Source organism: Nipponia nippon, unplaced genomic scaffold, assembly GCF_047370975.1.
Source record: "Nipponia nippon isolate SJK-2023a ecotype South Korea unplaced genomic scaffold, ASM4737097v1 scaffold_11, whole genome shotgun sequence".
Lineage (NCBI taxonomy): Eukaryota > Metazoa > Chordata > Aves > Pelecaniformes > Threskiornithidae > Nipponia > Nipponia nippon.
The window spans coordinates 28,824,123-28,839,093 of record NW_028262302.1 but is presented as its reverse complement, the minus strand read 5'-3'; the positions used below and the strand labels follow the sequence as shown (position 1 = coordinate 28,839,093).

Sequence of the window (14,971 nt, the reverse complement as noted above, 5' to 3'; positions counted from 1 at the left end):
AATGTCTGACTCCTGCTTTGTGCTTCGGGCGGATGGACTCATTTTGTGGTGACTGGGATCATCACGGGAGCTTCCAGTCCTGGGAGAAAACATTGAACAGGGCAGAGAAAAAAACCTCTTTCTCCTCTATTTGTAGGAGATGGCCTGAACCTGCTCTGGCTGGTCCTGTTTCCATGCAAGACTTTGCTCTCCTCCAGAATAAAGCGTCACGTATTCCAGCTGGATGTATGTGCCCTTTGGGTGTCATCCCCAGCGGGTCCGTGCCTCGCAGGGAGGACCTGCTCCTGCAGGCAGACGGGTCGCAGCACCCTCAAGAACACATCCCCAGCGCTGCGGCACGTCTCTTTGCTGGCCAGAGAATGCTGTCTTCAATGGCAGGTAATTAGGGTGGGTCGATGGGCCCAGGCCAACTGTGTGAGGGTCAGCCAGGCTCAGGGCCGGGTCCTGCACTTGGGGCACAACAACCCCAGGCACCGCTGCAGGCGTGGGGAGGAGCGGCTGGGAGCTGCCCGGGGGGAAAGGGCCTGGGGGTGCTGGTCGACAGCTGCTGAACATGAGCCAGCAGTGTGCCCAGGTGGCCAAGAGGGCCAATGGCATCCTGGCTTGTGTCAGGAATAGTGTGGCCAGCAGGAGCAGGGCAGGGATCGTCCCCCTGTGCTGGGCACTGGTGAGGCCGCCCCTCGAATCCTGTGCTCAGCGCTGGGCCCCTCACCCCAAGGCGGCCATGGAGGGGCTGGAGCGTGGGCAGAGCAGGGCAGCGAGGCTGGGGCAGGGGCTGGAGCCCAAGGCTGGGGAGGAGCGGCTGGGGGAGCTGGGGGGGCTCAGCCTGGAGAAGAGGAGGCTGAGGGGAGCCCTCATCGCTCTCTGCAACTGCCTGAAAGGAGGCTGGAGCCGGGGGGGGGTCGGTCTCTTCTCCCCAGGAACAAGCGATGGGATGAGAGGGAACGGCCTCAAGCTGCGCCAGGGCAGGTTTGGGTTGGGTATTAGGAAGAACTTCTTCACGGAGAGAGTGGTCAGGCATTGGAACAGGCTGCCCAGGGCAGTGGTGCAGTCACAGTCCCTGCAAGTGTTCAAAAACCGTGTGGATGTGGTGCTTAGGGGCAGGGTTTAGAGGTGGGCCAGGCAGTGAGGTTAACAGGTTGGGCTCAATGATCTCAGAGGTCCTTTCCATCCTTAGTGATTCCATGATACGCAAGCAAGCGCGTCCTCAAAAGCTGTTGCCATTTGCCCTCCCAGCTTTCCTGTGCTCCTTGCTCCTTTTTCTGCGGCACATCGTGCTTGGCCAAGAAGACGGAGCCGGTGGAGAAGGGAGCCTGGGAAGGCAGGAGGTGGCTGGTGCCATTGCTGGCTCCCGGCTCCATGGGGCAGGCGATGGGGGAATCCCAGGGCAAGAGCAGCGTTTTGGCTGCTACGGGGAGAGCCAGGCTCATCTGTGCGTGCTCCTCGCCGGGGCTCTACGGCTGCCGGGCTGCGCAGGGCTCGGAGGGGAAGAAAGGCTCTGGAAAAGGCAGGTGGAGAGCAGAGCCGCCGTCCTGCCCCGGGGCTCCTGCCTCTGCTGCAGCTGCGGCTCTCTGGATTTTCTGCCCCATGAACGAGGATAAAAACCAGTTTTGTCTTTAGGGCAGAAAATGTCAGGGTTTTTTCCCCTCCGCTTGCTGCGATGCCGTAAGCCAAATCGGCTCTGTGCCTACACCTGGTGTGCGTGTCCCAGCGGGATCCCTGCCGGAGCTGCCGGCGAGGCAGGGCGCTGCCGTCGGAGGTCCTGGGGGAGCACATCAGCCTGATCCCACCTGGCCTGGCCTCTGCCAGACGGCAGGTACGGTATGCGGGGCTGCCTGCTTCCAAAGTGTCATCCCCACTGCTGAAAATACTGCAGAAAATGTGGGCACAGTTTAAATTGCCAAAGCAATTGAATACAGGAACATAGGGAATAATCCTGCCCCTAAAGAAGAATATGGGAACATAGCGTTGCTACTTAAATCCCTAATTTCCAAGTTCTGAGATAAGATCTGCTCCATGGTCTGTTTTGCTTGAATTAAATATATTGATAATCTGTTTGCTTGAATAACTGTGAATAGGCAGAGTAGTGTAACAAACCCATCCAGCATCACTTCCCGTAAGGAGCAGAAAGGCATTTTTTAGGAGATTTTTCCAGAGCCCCCCGGCCTGCGGGAGGAGCTTGCTGGTCCCCGCACGCAGGCTGGCTCCGGCATGGAGCTCTTTCCAGATCCCGCTTCATCTGGGAGCAGCAACCGCAGCAGAGGCACAGATGCAGGATCCTGGTTTGGAGCTTTCCCCATACTGGTACCATTAACGCTACACTGGCCTCTGCTCTGGGTCATTTTGCCAGCTGCGCCGACTAGTCATTCCCCTGTCCCCTCCTTCGCTTCGCCGTCCCTCCTCAATCCCTTCAATCCTGACATGTACTTCTATTAATCAGGCCCTTCCCCTGTCTGGTTTTCCTGGCTGGATTTGCAGAAGTGGTTTATTTACAAATCTCTCCCGAACCGGCCTCTTACAGTTCAAAGTGACGTGGGTGTTGGTTGAAGGAAAGCTGATTTTTGACAAACTCAGCATGGGAATGAGAACAGATGGGGACTTTGATGAATTAGATATTGCTAAATGTTGTCCTCCTGCAAATCAGCTTGGTTTTCCCTATTAGCATAAGAAGCAGGAAAAAGGATTTAATTTCTCTAAACATTTCCCCTTAATGATCTACCTCTCCAGCTTAGAGATTGATATTGCTGCTTATCAGCAAAGCAGCTGAATTCCTTCCACAGAAAATCGACTGCAATTTCCAGTTGATTTCTGGCACTTCTCCCTCCCTGGGATGAGAACTGTGCTTAGGAGAGGTGGTTGCTGTTTTTAAATGGTATCAATTCATGGAATCATGGAATCGTTTAGGTTGGAAAAGACCCTTAAGATCATCGAGTCCAACCGTAACCTATCACTGCCAAGCCCACCACTAAACCATGTCCTCGAGCACCACATCTACCCTTCTTTTAAATACCTCCAGGGATGGAGACTCAGGTTTTTATATGTTTTTATATTGGTTTTCAGGTTTTTATATGTCTTTAGGTTGATTTAACTGAGTGATTTTAAAATTTTCTTTTCTTTTTTTTATTTTTTAAAGGGTCAAGAGAAGGCACCAGCACATTCTGGAGGTGCTTTAGGCTCTTTGCCCCCATCTGGCAGCGCTGCCGGCTCTCCTGCGCCCCGATGCCTCTGCCATGGTGAGTGGCAGCCCGCAGGGTCCCTGAGCGGGGTGGAGGGTGGCACGTCTCACTGCCCCTGGGCTCGGGGGCCCGATCCACGGCACCCCGCCAGCACCCACAGCATCCCACACCGACGTGGGGTACGGCTTGCAAGGCTGGTAGAGCTGATGGCATCGAGGTAGGTGTTGTCCCACCTGCACTAAGAGCTGCCCCTCTCTGTTACCTTCTCCAGGTGGTCTGGGCTTCTAGGGTGGAGGTCTGGTGTTACAGGGTACGAACAGCAGCGTAGCTCCTGTGCTTAAACTGCACTGTGTTTCGTCCTCAACCTGGGGGATTTACAGCCTGGCTGCGTGGGATCCAAAAAGCACCAAAGGCAGCGGAGCTCTCCCCGCTGGGCTGGGTCTACGGGCAAGCCCAGCCTGCGTGGCCGTGGGTGCGCAGCGGGGCTGAAGCCGGCAGTGGACGTCTCTGCCAGGTGAAGGATGCTCAGCGGCTTGCGGCTCTTCCCTCACGGTACCCATTTTTCTTTCCATGCTCAGAAACACAGTCCTAAGGGTGCACGGGTATCCCAAGATCCGTGCTTCGCCTCCGTGTGCACCGGCACTAACCTCACCGTGCCCGTAGCATGCAGGGGTAGTTCAGCTTGCCTGGACGGCCGCGCTGCAGACGAGATGGGATGGGGGCTCTGCCACGCTTGGGGATGGAGGAAGGCTCTTGTAGGCGCTCTGGGATTTATCTGCTGTGTAGGCGGGTGGCTGAGAGAAAGATGGAACGGGGGCAGCCCCTGGGGCTTTGCCAGGGCTGCTCGCTGCGTGGAGCTCTGCCGGGTTTTACCGCAGGCTGTTGGCAAAGGATGGAGCTAGCACATTGTGGGTGCTCTAGCACTTGATGCTGAGTGCTGTTTTGTACTCTCTCCAGCCCAAAGGTTGGCAAACACTATTTGCCTTTCTGCTTCCACCTCTGATCTTCTCGCATCTCCTCCCGCCCTGCCTGCCACCCGAGAGCCAAGGAGATGCTGCTCTGTGGGCGCCAGATACGGGCACTGGGTTTGCCAGTGACGCTGGGGATGGCAGAAATGACGCTGTTTAACTTCTCTGCAAGAAGGACTCTGGAGTCCTGAAAGAACAGGACCCCGTGCTGTTTCACAGCCCCTTCAGAGGGAGGGAGTCCCCAGGGAGGCTTTTTAACAGCTCAGCTTTAATTATCCCTTCTGCCACTTGTAGGGCCGAGCCTGGGTAGTGAGATAAGGCATCCACTCGCTGATCCCTTGAAGAAAACCGCTTTGCAGGTGAGCAGCACCGCAGGGATGGTGCGTGCAGGTCCTCAGCTGCTCACGCTGTGAGTGGTGGCTTCTGCGTGGGGACGGGGCTCCACGGGCAGGGCAACCCCTGCAACCTGGAGATCCCATCTGCCCCGTGGGGCTGCACGCAGGGAGCACCTGGGGGCTCAGCCTTCCCAAGAAGACACTGCCTTTCCTTCAAGTCCTGGGACTAGAAGCTATAAGCCTTGATTTTTATTTTTCCCCGCTCCTCTGTTCCCCTGGAGCTGCACAGCTCTGATTCATCGCATTGGTCACACTGTCTTTAGCGTTGTCCATTAGTTTGAAACTACTGTCATCTTCTGCAGTGTATTAGGTACCACAGCGTCTCCTTCTATATTAGCCTGTCTTACCGTGTCCGAGTCGCTGGATAAATGGAGACTGAAGCAAAGCTGCTGCAGCCAGCTGTCTGGTAGGCACTTTAATTTCCCGTGCTGTAGGCTGCGTTGAGCATAGAAAGGACGCTGGGGATGTGAAGAGCCAGCAGAGCACTGGGCGGGGAGCAAAAACTTTCCCCGCCTGGCTGTCACCGAGGTTTGATGTAAGCCCTGGGCATCTCCCGCCCTGCCTTCCTGCGGCACCCTCATGGTGGGGCTGGTGGGGACGCGGTGCCTCGTCCCTGGCTGGCACACGGACAAAGGTCTCCTCCATGCTTTGGTCTTCTTGTCCCCAGGCTGTTGCAAAGCTTGAGGCACTGCTGCCCGTGAAGAGCCCGCTCCCCAAACCTGTGCCTTCCTCCGTGTCGGAGCGGGCAGCGGCATGGCAGCTCCTCCAGCCAGACAGCCCTGCCGAGGGCTGCTCCGTGTGAGGTTCCATAGCCTGGTGGCTGCTCGCCGCCCAGGGGAAGGCAGCTCTTTTTGCTGTTAAGTACTGAGTCTCGGTGGCTCCAGAAAGCAGCTGGGCAGCAAGTCCCATTTTGGAGGCTGGGGTTATGGCGGCTGCACCAGCAGCAAAGCCCCGCTGGAGCTCAGCCTGCTGCGGCTGCAGGCTTCCCGAGCTGACGGCTGGAGAGGGAGGGAGCTGGGGGCTGCTAATCCCATCAGACCTGTTAACGGCTCCAGAGAGTGACTCGAAGGATCCCTCGGTGTTAGACAAGACCTTCTTAATTGAATTTCTTTTCCATTTAATTTCACCCAGCTAGAAGTAAATAGGAAGGGTCTGGGCTAACAGACTGACAGCCTTGGTGCCCACGGCTGCACGCGTGCTTGCACAGGCGTGAGTCACAGCTTTGCGTGAGGATGGGGTATCCGCAGGCCTGGGGGCACGGAGGTTTTGCTTTGCTGTTGCCTAAGAGCACCCACGGGGCTCTGGCCCTGGCCATTCTCCGCCAAAGGTAAAAAAGCCTGGCTCCAGAGGTCTGATGTCTCTAACAGCACCTTGTCTCTGGTGGTGGCCACGCCGTCCCCAGGGCTGATCTCGACACCCGGCTGCCTCACTGCAGAGCGATCTTCCCAGGCTCTCGTCGCTGCTGCAGGCGGGGCTGCAGACTGCTATCGGAGATGCTTGGGGGGCGGCTAAGTAAGCCTGGAGAGTTGAAAAGCCAACCTTTTGGGTTTTGTATTTTCAGCTTTACCTACTCTGGCACCGGCCATGCAAGGGGGAATTGCCCTCAAGAAGCCTTCTTTAAACTGCCATAGTCCTATCTGGAGCACAAGGCTGGGGAGGAGCGGCTGGGGGAGCTGGGGGGGCTCAGCCTGGAGAAGAGGAGGCTGAGGGGAGCCCTCATCGCTCTCTGCAACTGCCTGAAAGGAGGCTGGAGCCGGGGGGGGTCGGTCTCTTCTCCCCAGGAACAAGCGATGGGACGAGAGGGAACGGCCTCAAGCTGTGCCAGGGGAGATTTAGATTAGGTATTAGGAAAAACTTCTTCATGGAGTGGTCAGGCACTGGCACAGGCTGCCCAGGGCAGTGGTGCAGTCACAGTCTCTGCAAGTGTTCAAAAACCATGTGGATGTGGGGCTTAGGGACATGGTTTAGAGGTGGGCCAGGCAGTGAGGTTAACAGGTTGGGCTCGATGATCTCAGAGGCCCTTTCCAACCTTTTCCAACCTTAATGATTCTGATTCTGTCTTTTGCCCTCTGCCTTGCTCAAACCATCCTGGAGAGCATCCTGCTGTCCTGCAGAGGGATGCTCCCCACTCTCCCATGAAAGGATTTCTGAAGCAGTGTGCTGAAACATGCAGGTAAATAGAGAAATGGGAGGCACATCTCCTGGGGAGAGACGTGCCAGCAGATCCGTGGGAGACGGATCTACCTGGCTGGATCGAGGAGCACTCAGCCGTTGGTTGGCTTGGTTCTCTGGCAGGGTGTTTTGAAGAAAAGCCAGCCCGCAAGATTAAAGGTTTAGTCAATGACTGCACAGATGTCTCGGACATCCGAGATGGTTCATCCTAGCTGCGGTTGTGGAGCTTCCCGGTGACAACTGGGAAGGGGTAGATCATCTTTCAGCTCTCACCCGGTGCCTAATTTAGTCACAGAGGACACTTGTGCATCTTCAGAGCCATAAATCACCTTAATGGTTAGGTTTTAATCAGAGATGGCAGGCTCGTGTGCCGAGATCGTATCACGTACGCCGATGATCATCTCTTCAGTGGGAAATGAGGCATTTGTGCATGTATATTATGTGTGTGTACAGGATAAATGAGTCAAATGGGCTCTCGCTAAGAAATTATGCTGTTTTAATCCTGAGCTGTGTGCATCACGGTTGTTATTCTGTGAGAGATAAATGTAAACATCGACAAGCTTGTACTTCTAACGGGGGAGTGAGCGTCTTGATCAAGACTTCAGCGTGCGATCTGTATTCACAGCAGCTCGTCTGGCCTCTCCTCCTTGGGTTTTATGTCTGCTTTTCTGTTTTAATCATTTAATTGTATTGGATTTTCTGGAAGGAGAAAGAGTCCCTTTATATGAACTCCTCCTATAAGATTGAAATATGGAGTTTAATTATCTCCCCTTTATTTATTTATTTAGATGCCAAGGGCTTACTGTAAAGTCCTTAGCAGGTGCCTTCTGCAAAGCTGCTCTCCTTGACGGGATGCTAAAACGAGAAGCTTCCAGGGGACATGACTCATTTGCAGTGTGAGTTACTTGTTCTGCTTCGCTGAGAGCATAAGCAATATCAGAGGAGACGTGATTACTCACGGCTGCTCTTTCAGTCAGTGCTGAGCTTAGAAACTACGCAGGCAGCACAGGCGCTATCCGGAGCGTGGCTGCACGGTGAATTATTGATAAGGGAATAAGAGCAACTGGAGATAATCTCCCTTGCAGAGTATGGGGGAGTATGGGGAGTAAGTCTCTTGGTTAGAAGAACACTTCCCAGCCGGGGAATAACAGCGGCAGGAGGTTTTGCTTGAACCAAGAGCATAGAAAGAGGCCCTGGGAACTACACGCAGCAGTGCAGGGAAAGGATCTGGCTGTGAGAGAGACTGCGTTACTCACAGACCTCACTCTTCATTTGGGAACTTCAATATACTGAGCCAAGAGCTGCAGGTCTTCCAGGAGAAAGAGGTCATGTAAATTTGGAAATAAAACAGGCACCCCCTTACCTGTCAGGGCAGGCGGAGAGGAGCAGGTGCCCAAATTAGCAATGGGTAAACAGGGATTCCCTGGGCCAAGCACGTCCAAGCCGGTGGGTCAGATGGCCCAGGGCTGGCCCGGGGGTGTGCTTCCAGGAGCAACCATCAGCCATCCCAGAGACCCGGCGTGCGCAAAGCCCGCTGCCTTGCATTGAGTGCTCTGCCGTGGCAGACGGGTGACGGTGCCACGCCGTTGGGTGGCCCAGGTGGTGTCCCAACACTCGAGCTTCGCCTCCCAGCCCCGCTGCATGAAAGCGGGGAGGGGGGGACCATCCCCTGCCCTGGGTGGCCTCCGATGGCCAGGGACTTGTGATGGGGCATCACAGCACCCGAGCGCCCTTTTGTCTGCCCTGCTGCTGCGGCTCTTAATTGAAGAGCGGGGGTTTAATTGAAATGTGAACTCAGCTCTTCCCGGATGGATGGGAGAGGTGTCCACTGGCCCATTTTAGTGGCCTTTTGAAATATAAGAAATACAGATGTGTGGTGTCTGGGCAGCCGGAGCAGAGCTGTGATGCTGGGGGGACATCGCTGACTGGTCAGGGAGGCAGGAGGGCTGCGGCGCAAGCCTGGCGGGCAGGCAATGTTTTTGCTCCCAACTTAAATAATGCAAGCACGTCTGCCGGCTTCAGTAAGTTTCTCTCCCGAAGTGGTTCACTGCGCACGGCGAGGAGAGGGGAATGTCTCATTGCACCCCGTAAAGGATGAGAGAAGCTCCTCGGGGCTCTGCGGCCGGAGCTGCTGTGCTTCAGATACGCCGTGGGCTGGCATGGGGCTCGTGGATGTGCAGAGCAATCTGTCTGCAGAAAACACACAGGTAGGGCAAGGCTGGGCAAATACTCTTGGCGAAAGGACCATCTGTCAAAAACATGTGATTTGCACCAACCTGACGGTGTTTGGACAACCAGCTTAGCTTTCCTGGTTAGACACCTGGTTTTCACAGGCTGCGTTTGCACTGGAGGGGAGGGAGGGACTTTTTTCCCCCTAACCCCAGGGTTATGTTCTTCAGGTTCGATATTGGATAAGAAAATGCAGGCTGCGATCTGGGGAGGGTGCATTCATTTCCCCACCTCCATACAGACCTCGGCTCTCCCCGTGGCAGCCCGCAGCCTTTGCTCCGACCTCTAAGGGCAGCTGAGACTCAGCTGGAGGGGACGCGGGGCTTCTCAGTGTCCCCACCATTGTCATTTCCCCAGCCAGAGGACAGAGAGGGTTATGTTGGCTTTGTTGCCACCTCCAGCTCAGCTGCGCTGCTGGGGGGAACCTGTTGTAAAGGTGGGGAGAGTTGGTTCCTGGGGAAGACTGAGCAAGCATGAGATGACTGCCTCACCTCGGGGAAGGGAAGAGGTAGCGATAGGACAAGGAATGATGGTTTTAAACTAAAAGAAGGTAGATTCAGACCAGATAGAAGGAAGAAATTGTTTACGCTGAGGGTGGTGAAGCACTGGCCCAGGTTGCCCAGAGAGGTGGGAGATGCCCCATCCCTGGAACCATTCAAGGCCAGGTTGGACGGGGCTCTGAGCAACCTGCTCTGGCTGAAGATGTCCCTGCCCATGGCAGGGGGTGGGACTGGATGGCCTTTAGAGGTCCCTTCCCACCCAAACCGTTCCATGATTCTATGAAAAACCGTCACGCCCGAGGTTTTGCAAGGCGCCTGTGACAGAGCTGGAAAGAGAACTCAGATCTAACAGGCTTCGTGCTGGAAGTCATAACCAAAATACACTTCTCACTTCTGCAGGCAGTGTTTTCTGCTTGGCTCTTCTCTCAGGGTAATCAAACAGCCCTGCGCACTCCTCTGCCTGGTGAGCCTTTGCTCTCTGTGTCGGTGCCCGGGCTCCGGAGAGCCAGGCTAATTGCTTGCTGCATCTTGCCCTTGCACTCCACGGCTGGACTGGAGGATTGCAGTCCAACTGAAACCAAGTGAGTGGCTTGGGTTTTGTTTTTTTTAGTCTTAGGCACTCTGCTCCCATGTGGGAGGCTGTTGTTGCTTCTGAGCTTCTCGCTGCTGTCAATGCTGGCTTTGCAGGAGCGCAGGGATCGTTGCAGACCCACCGTGCCATTGCAACCATCCCAAAGGGTGTCAGGCACTGAGGGTGTGAGCTAGGCGGGCCTCCGTGTGCCACTGAACGCTTCTAATTAGTGTATGCTGAGGATTTGACCATAAATAATACAACGATGTCAAAGCATCCCAGCTGTGATCTGTGCACCCCCTGTTGTCATCGGTGCTCATTGCCACCTTTGCAAATGTGATGGATGGAGAGCAAGGTCTTGTATAAAAGGATAACCAGGAGGTATTGCAAGGGCAAAACTTTCTGGCGTGGAAAAGCTGAAGACAGACTCACTGGAGCAGTTATTGACCCTCCCGTTGCCCTTAGCTGCACTGGGTTTTCCCCATAGGTGTGCAGGTGTGCCTGCAATCGTACCCCTTCACTGTGCGCATGGCCGCCGTCGGTGCACGCTCCCAGCCCAGCCCAGTGCCATGCGTGCAGTGTCGTCCCTCCCCGAGCTGTGTCCTGGGGCAGGGGACAGCCTGGGGACAGCCAGTCCAGAGACCTGCTCCCGCAATGGGGCGGGTGACAGTGGGGCTGAGCTGACGCTCAGACCCCGACAGCGACTGCAGCAGAGGATGCTGCAAAACCGACGTGTTTCCAGTTTCCCATGCTTTGCAGGCAGTCGGGATTTACGTGAGCCGTAGAGGGTCGGGTTTTCAAACTCGAGCGTGTGCACAGGTGAGAAATGTGGGCTTTGCATGGATCAAATGATTTTGCTTCCAATACCTCTGCTGCAGACCTTTGATGTTGGGGACTGGGAGGGCCCCTCCAGGCTCTGCTGCCAACCCTGTGTTTTCTCAAGCCTTTGGCCGGGTGTTGTCTGGGGCATCGTCTGTCGCCGTGCGTGGCTGGAAGGGGCGCTGGGGACGTTTCCCAGTCGCAGGGGTAGTCATTTTGGGGGTTGTGGCTTGGCTGCACCGCCGTGGAGAGCCACATCTGGACCGTATTTCTGGGAATCCATAGAGCTGAGCTCTGTGTTCTCACTCAATTACAGTGGGACACTTGTCAGCAATTTCTTGTTTTTATTTCCTGCGACTCTCCAAACTTGGTTGTTTTTTTTAAAAAAAAAAGGCAGAGGAAAAAAAAAAAACCAACAAAAACCCCAAAGCGCATGACACAGGTCTGAAGTGCACCAGGAATGGGCTTTTTTCTGGGCAGGAATGACTACGCTTCTGCTGCAGCGGTGGGTGTGCAGGGAGAACAGGCTTCCTAGGGAGGTGGCCGATGCCCCAAGCCTGCCGGTGTTTAAGAGGCATTTGGACAATGTTGGCAATAATTTGCTTTAACTTTTGGTCAGCCCTGAAGCGGCCAGGCAGTTGGACTAGCTGATCGCTGTGGGTCGCTTCCGACTGAAATAGGCCATGCCGTGCCATTCCATGCCATTCCTGCTGAGGATAAGATGCTCAGTGACCTGTTTGTGGGCCCAGGAGCAGCTTCAGACCCTTCAGGGCAAAAGTGGCCACAGAGTGATGCAGAATCCGCCCCCCGATACCCTGGTCCCTGCCTGTGCTCTGCATCCCCCTCCTGGTACGGGCACTGGAGATGGGACAGTCCTTTAGCCAGAGCTGTGTGACACAAACCCAAGGTCCACTTCCAGTAATCTCTGCCGAAAAGCACGTAATTAACTCTGATATATTGAGATGGGAACTTTCAATTGATTTAATGGCAGGTGTAAAAGAAGAATACCCAAGGGTTGCAGACATCTGCAGTTTTCGCTGCCCTCATATACATAGGAGCTTTTAAATAATTACATTTGTTATTAACACTGTCAATGTTAACACGTACATTTAAAACAGACTAGTGCTGAATTGCTTTTTTTTTTTTTTTTATTTATTGAACCAAAGTGATCACAGTTGGAGATTTCCTTGTTTTGGAAAGAAACTGTTGAACCAGCTGAGCTTGTCACCCTCTGTCTCTCATCCCATAAGGCTTCATTTCATCACCTTCTCCCAAAAGAGACCTGCTCGTAGTGTGTAGCATTAACAGGCCCCATAAATTTCACAGAGCAATGACTGTCAGTGTCGGACCTTAATTCCCCCCAAATTCGACACCTGTTGATGCACTCTGTTGCATCTGCGGAGCCGTCGGATCTGGCTTCTGCCAGCACGTTATCTTTGTGCGTGGGCATTGGATCAAATCCCATTTATCAATGCAAGATCACGATCGCTTGGCTCCAACGGAGAGAAAAATCCCTCCTGGCCTGAAAACCTTGGCAGCAGGTTGGCAGAGCGGGCAGCTTTCCGCCCTCCTCCTGTGTCGAGGCTTGGCTCCGATGCCACCAGTCCGTCACTGGAAAGCTCTTGCCTGGTTGGTGGTGTCAGCCAAAACATCAATATGCCCTGATTTCTAGGGCTTTTTCTAAGCATTTGGCATGAACGTGCCTCCTGCTGAAATCTCTTGGGTATCTTTTCTGTATTTGTACAGGGATGAGCATCTTCAGTGCAGAGCTGGATCAGTGATCTTGTTCCTCAGGAAGGCTACCCAAAATGTTTCTCTGAGCAGGTACCAGGAGCATTTTCCACTGCCTGGGAGGACAGTCAAGAGCAGATCTTGCTGGCAAGAAAGGTCTAGTCCGCTGCTGTAACAAGATCATCTGGGCATTTTCCTTCAGGTGATGCTACTCGAGGCCATCTTAGGCTGGTTCCCAAATTTTTGTCTTCCTTGGAGCACCATCACCAACAGAGCAGGCTTTTTGTTCAAGGTGAACCATGTCCTGCGTCTGATAAAAAGCCCCTGTAGGTGAGCATCCTCTCTCTGGCAATAAGGGATGCAGCAAACAGCTAGGAGACCCCCAGGTTCACAGCCTGGCCATCGACGAGCTCTGCGGCGCCAGGATATTCCGGGGTGGAGAAGCTGCACCGGGAACCTCATGCGTAAAGCCTACTGGTAGAGCTATCATTTGTGGACCTGTCTTTTCCCTTTTTGCATATATGAATATTTTTGCTCTCCACAGTATCCTGCCCAGGAAATTCCACAATTTAGAGATGAGTCTCTCCTTCGGTCAGTTTTAAATCGGACACCTGATAACTCCTCCAGCTGCCTCTTACTTCTTGCTTTGTGAGAAACCCCAAATCACTTCTCCACACCTCTGGTGTCCCCTCACTGGTCCCTGCCATGTGCTAGTCCTGGTCTTTACAGTGTCTCCTGTCTGCACACCTCTGTGCCTTGGCCGTTTCCAAACCATGCATGGACTGTTTCACCCTGCGTCCCCTCTCCCACGTTGTGGAGAGGTATCTGCAAAGGAAAATCACAGCTCTCCTGCAATATTTATCACACAGGAAGGTTCAGCATCTGTTGCCTCCTCTGAAGTTCCCCGGGACCAGAATTCAGCCGCTTTTCCAGGTCACTTGTGCGACTTCAGAGCTGGTGCTCTGCTGAGCTTCATGGCTGCCCAAACAGAGGGTGACACCAGCACCTCCAAGAGCCGCTCTGCATCCCGGGGCTGGCCCGTGGTACCGTGTGGTGCCATGGCAGTGCAAAAAAAGCATCGATGGGGGTAGACTTCTCTACTGTGATTTATTTTTTTCTTCATCTGCCTTGCAAAAATCCCCACCCAAACCCCTCACAAATTCTGGGTTTTGGAGCGTCCCTTGTCATCTCTTCTTTCCTGTTTGTGGTTTCTGCACAGGACCAGCTTTTCACCACTCAGATGGCTCTGGGGACCACAAGCTGTGGCAATCGCTGCTGGTATTTGGATGAAAACCTGCCTCAGATCTCTCACGGGTGCGTCTATTTATCATGTCCCTCACACTTGTGGTAGTCAATACTTCTAACCTCCTTCTCACCTCATTAGAGCTCGCCCCTTGTACTTTATCTCCCAAGTTAATTTGTCCCGTGTCATCTGCTCTCTCCTAGCTCTTGCCACGCAATTATTTTCTTCAAGGCTGAGGAGGAAGCGCCTGACAGGAATCCTTTGCCGTCTGGGTACCTGCAGACCGTCTCTGAGCCATCTTTTCATCAGTAAATCCAAAAAAGTGCCATCAGATGGAGCTTCTGGCGCCTCGTTTTGTCAGGAAGGTTTCCCAGCTTGCAAGTGCTGCTGTCTTTGACCCCCAAATCCGCCCAAACTCTCCAGCATCCCATGGGATTGCTCAACGGGGCTGGAGCTTGATCTCAGAGAAGGTCTCCCGCCCTCGTGCGTCCCCTCCAGCTCTGCAGCATCCCATGGGGCACCTGCATCCACCATGGGGCTGACGGGGGTGCCCCATGGGAACGGCCAGGGCCCTGTGGATGGCTGGGGCTCTGATGGGGTGCTCAGCACTTTGCATCCACTTGGTTGAGCACCCAAGGGTGATTTTATTTTTGGTGCTGACTGCCCGCGTCTCAGGTTTTGCCCTCTCCCATTTGCTGGTCTGAGATGTCTCATTCAGTCTTGGGGCTGCTCTGAATTGCAAATCTCCCTCCAAGTCCCCAATCCTGGTTTGTGCGTCACTCTGTAATTCATGGCCCTGGGGACGGAGGGTTCAAATATGGCCCAGGAGGAGTCATGGCACGGGGAGAGGAGAGCGGTGAACGTGTCTGGAAACGTAACACCTTGCTTTTAGCTGATAGACCGTGGTCATGATTTGAGCTATGTGTGATGCACCACCATCTCCCTCTGAAGCTGGATGCGATTAAGACAGCATTTTGCTTAAAAATGCAGGGCCAAGCAGGGGTCTCCAGAGCAGGAGGCACGGCCTTGCAGGGTAAGGTTCAATCTGCTCCAGCCAGGCCAGCTACTGCAGGCTCCTCACCCACGAGTTTGTCATTGTCAGGCTTTTTGGGCAATTTTCAAAGTCCAAAGATAATTAGCTGGAAGGGACTGGGAAATTGTCTTGGA

At 54.2% G+C, this 14,971-nt stretch overlaps 1 long non-coding RNA gene across 1 annotated transcript; it reads left to right on the top strand.

Annotated features, from left to right (window-relative positions):
• Window positions 1–170: 170 nt before the first annotated feature.
• Window positions 171–3,719, top strand: LOC148056935 (uncharacterized). The gene is made up of 3 exons (XR_015702128.1): window positions 171–378; window positions 3,134–3,233; window positions 3,448–3,719. It is a non-coding gene; the product is annotated as an uncharacterized LOC148056935 (long non-coding RNA).
• The last annotated feature ends 11,252 nt before the right edge of the window (window positions 3,720–14,971 follow it).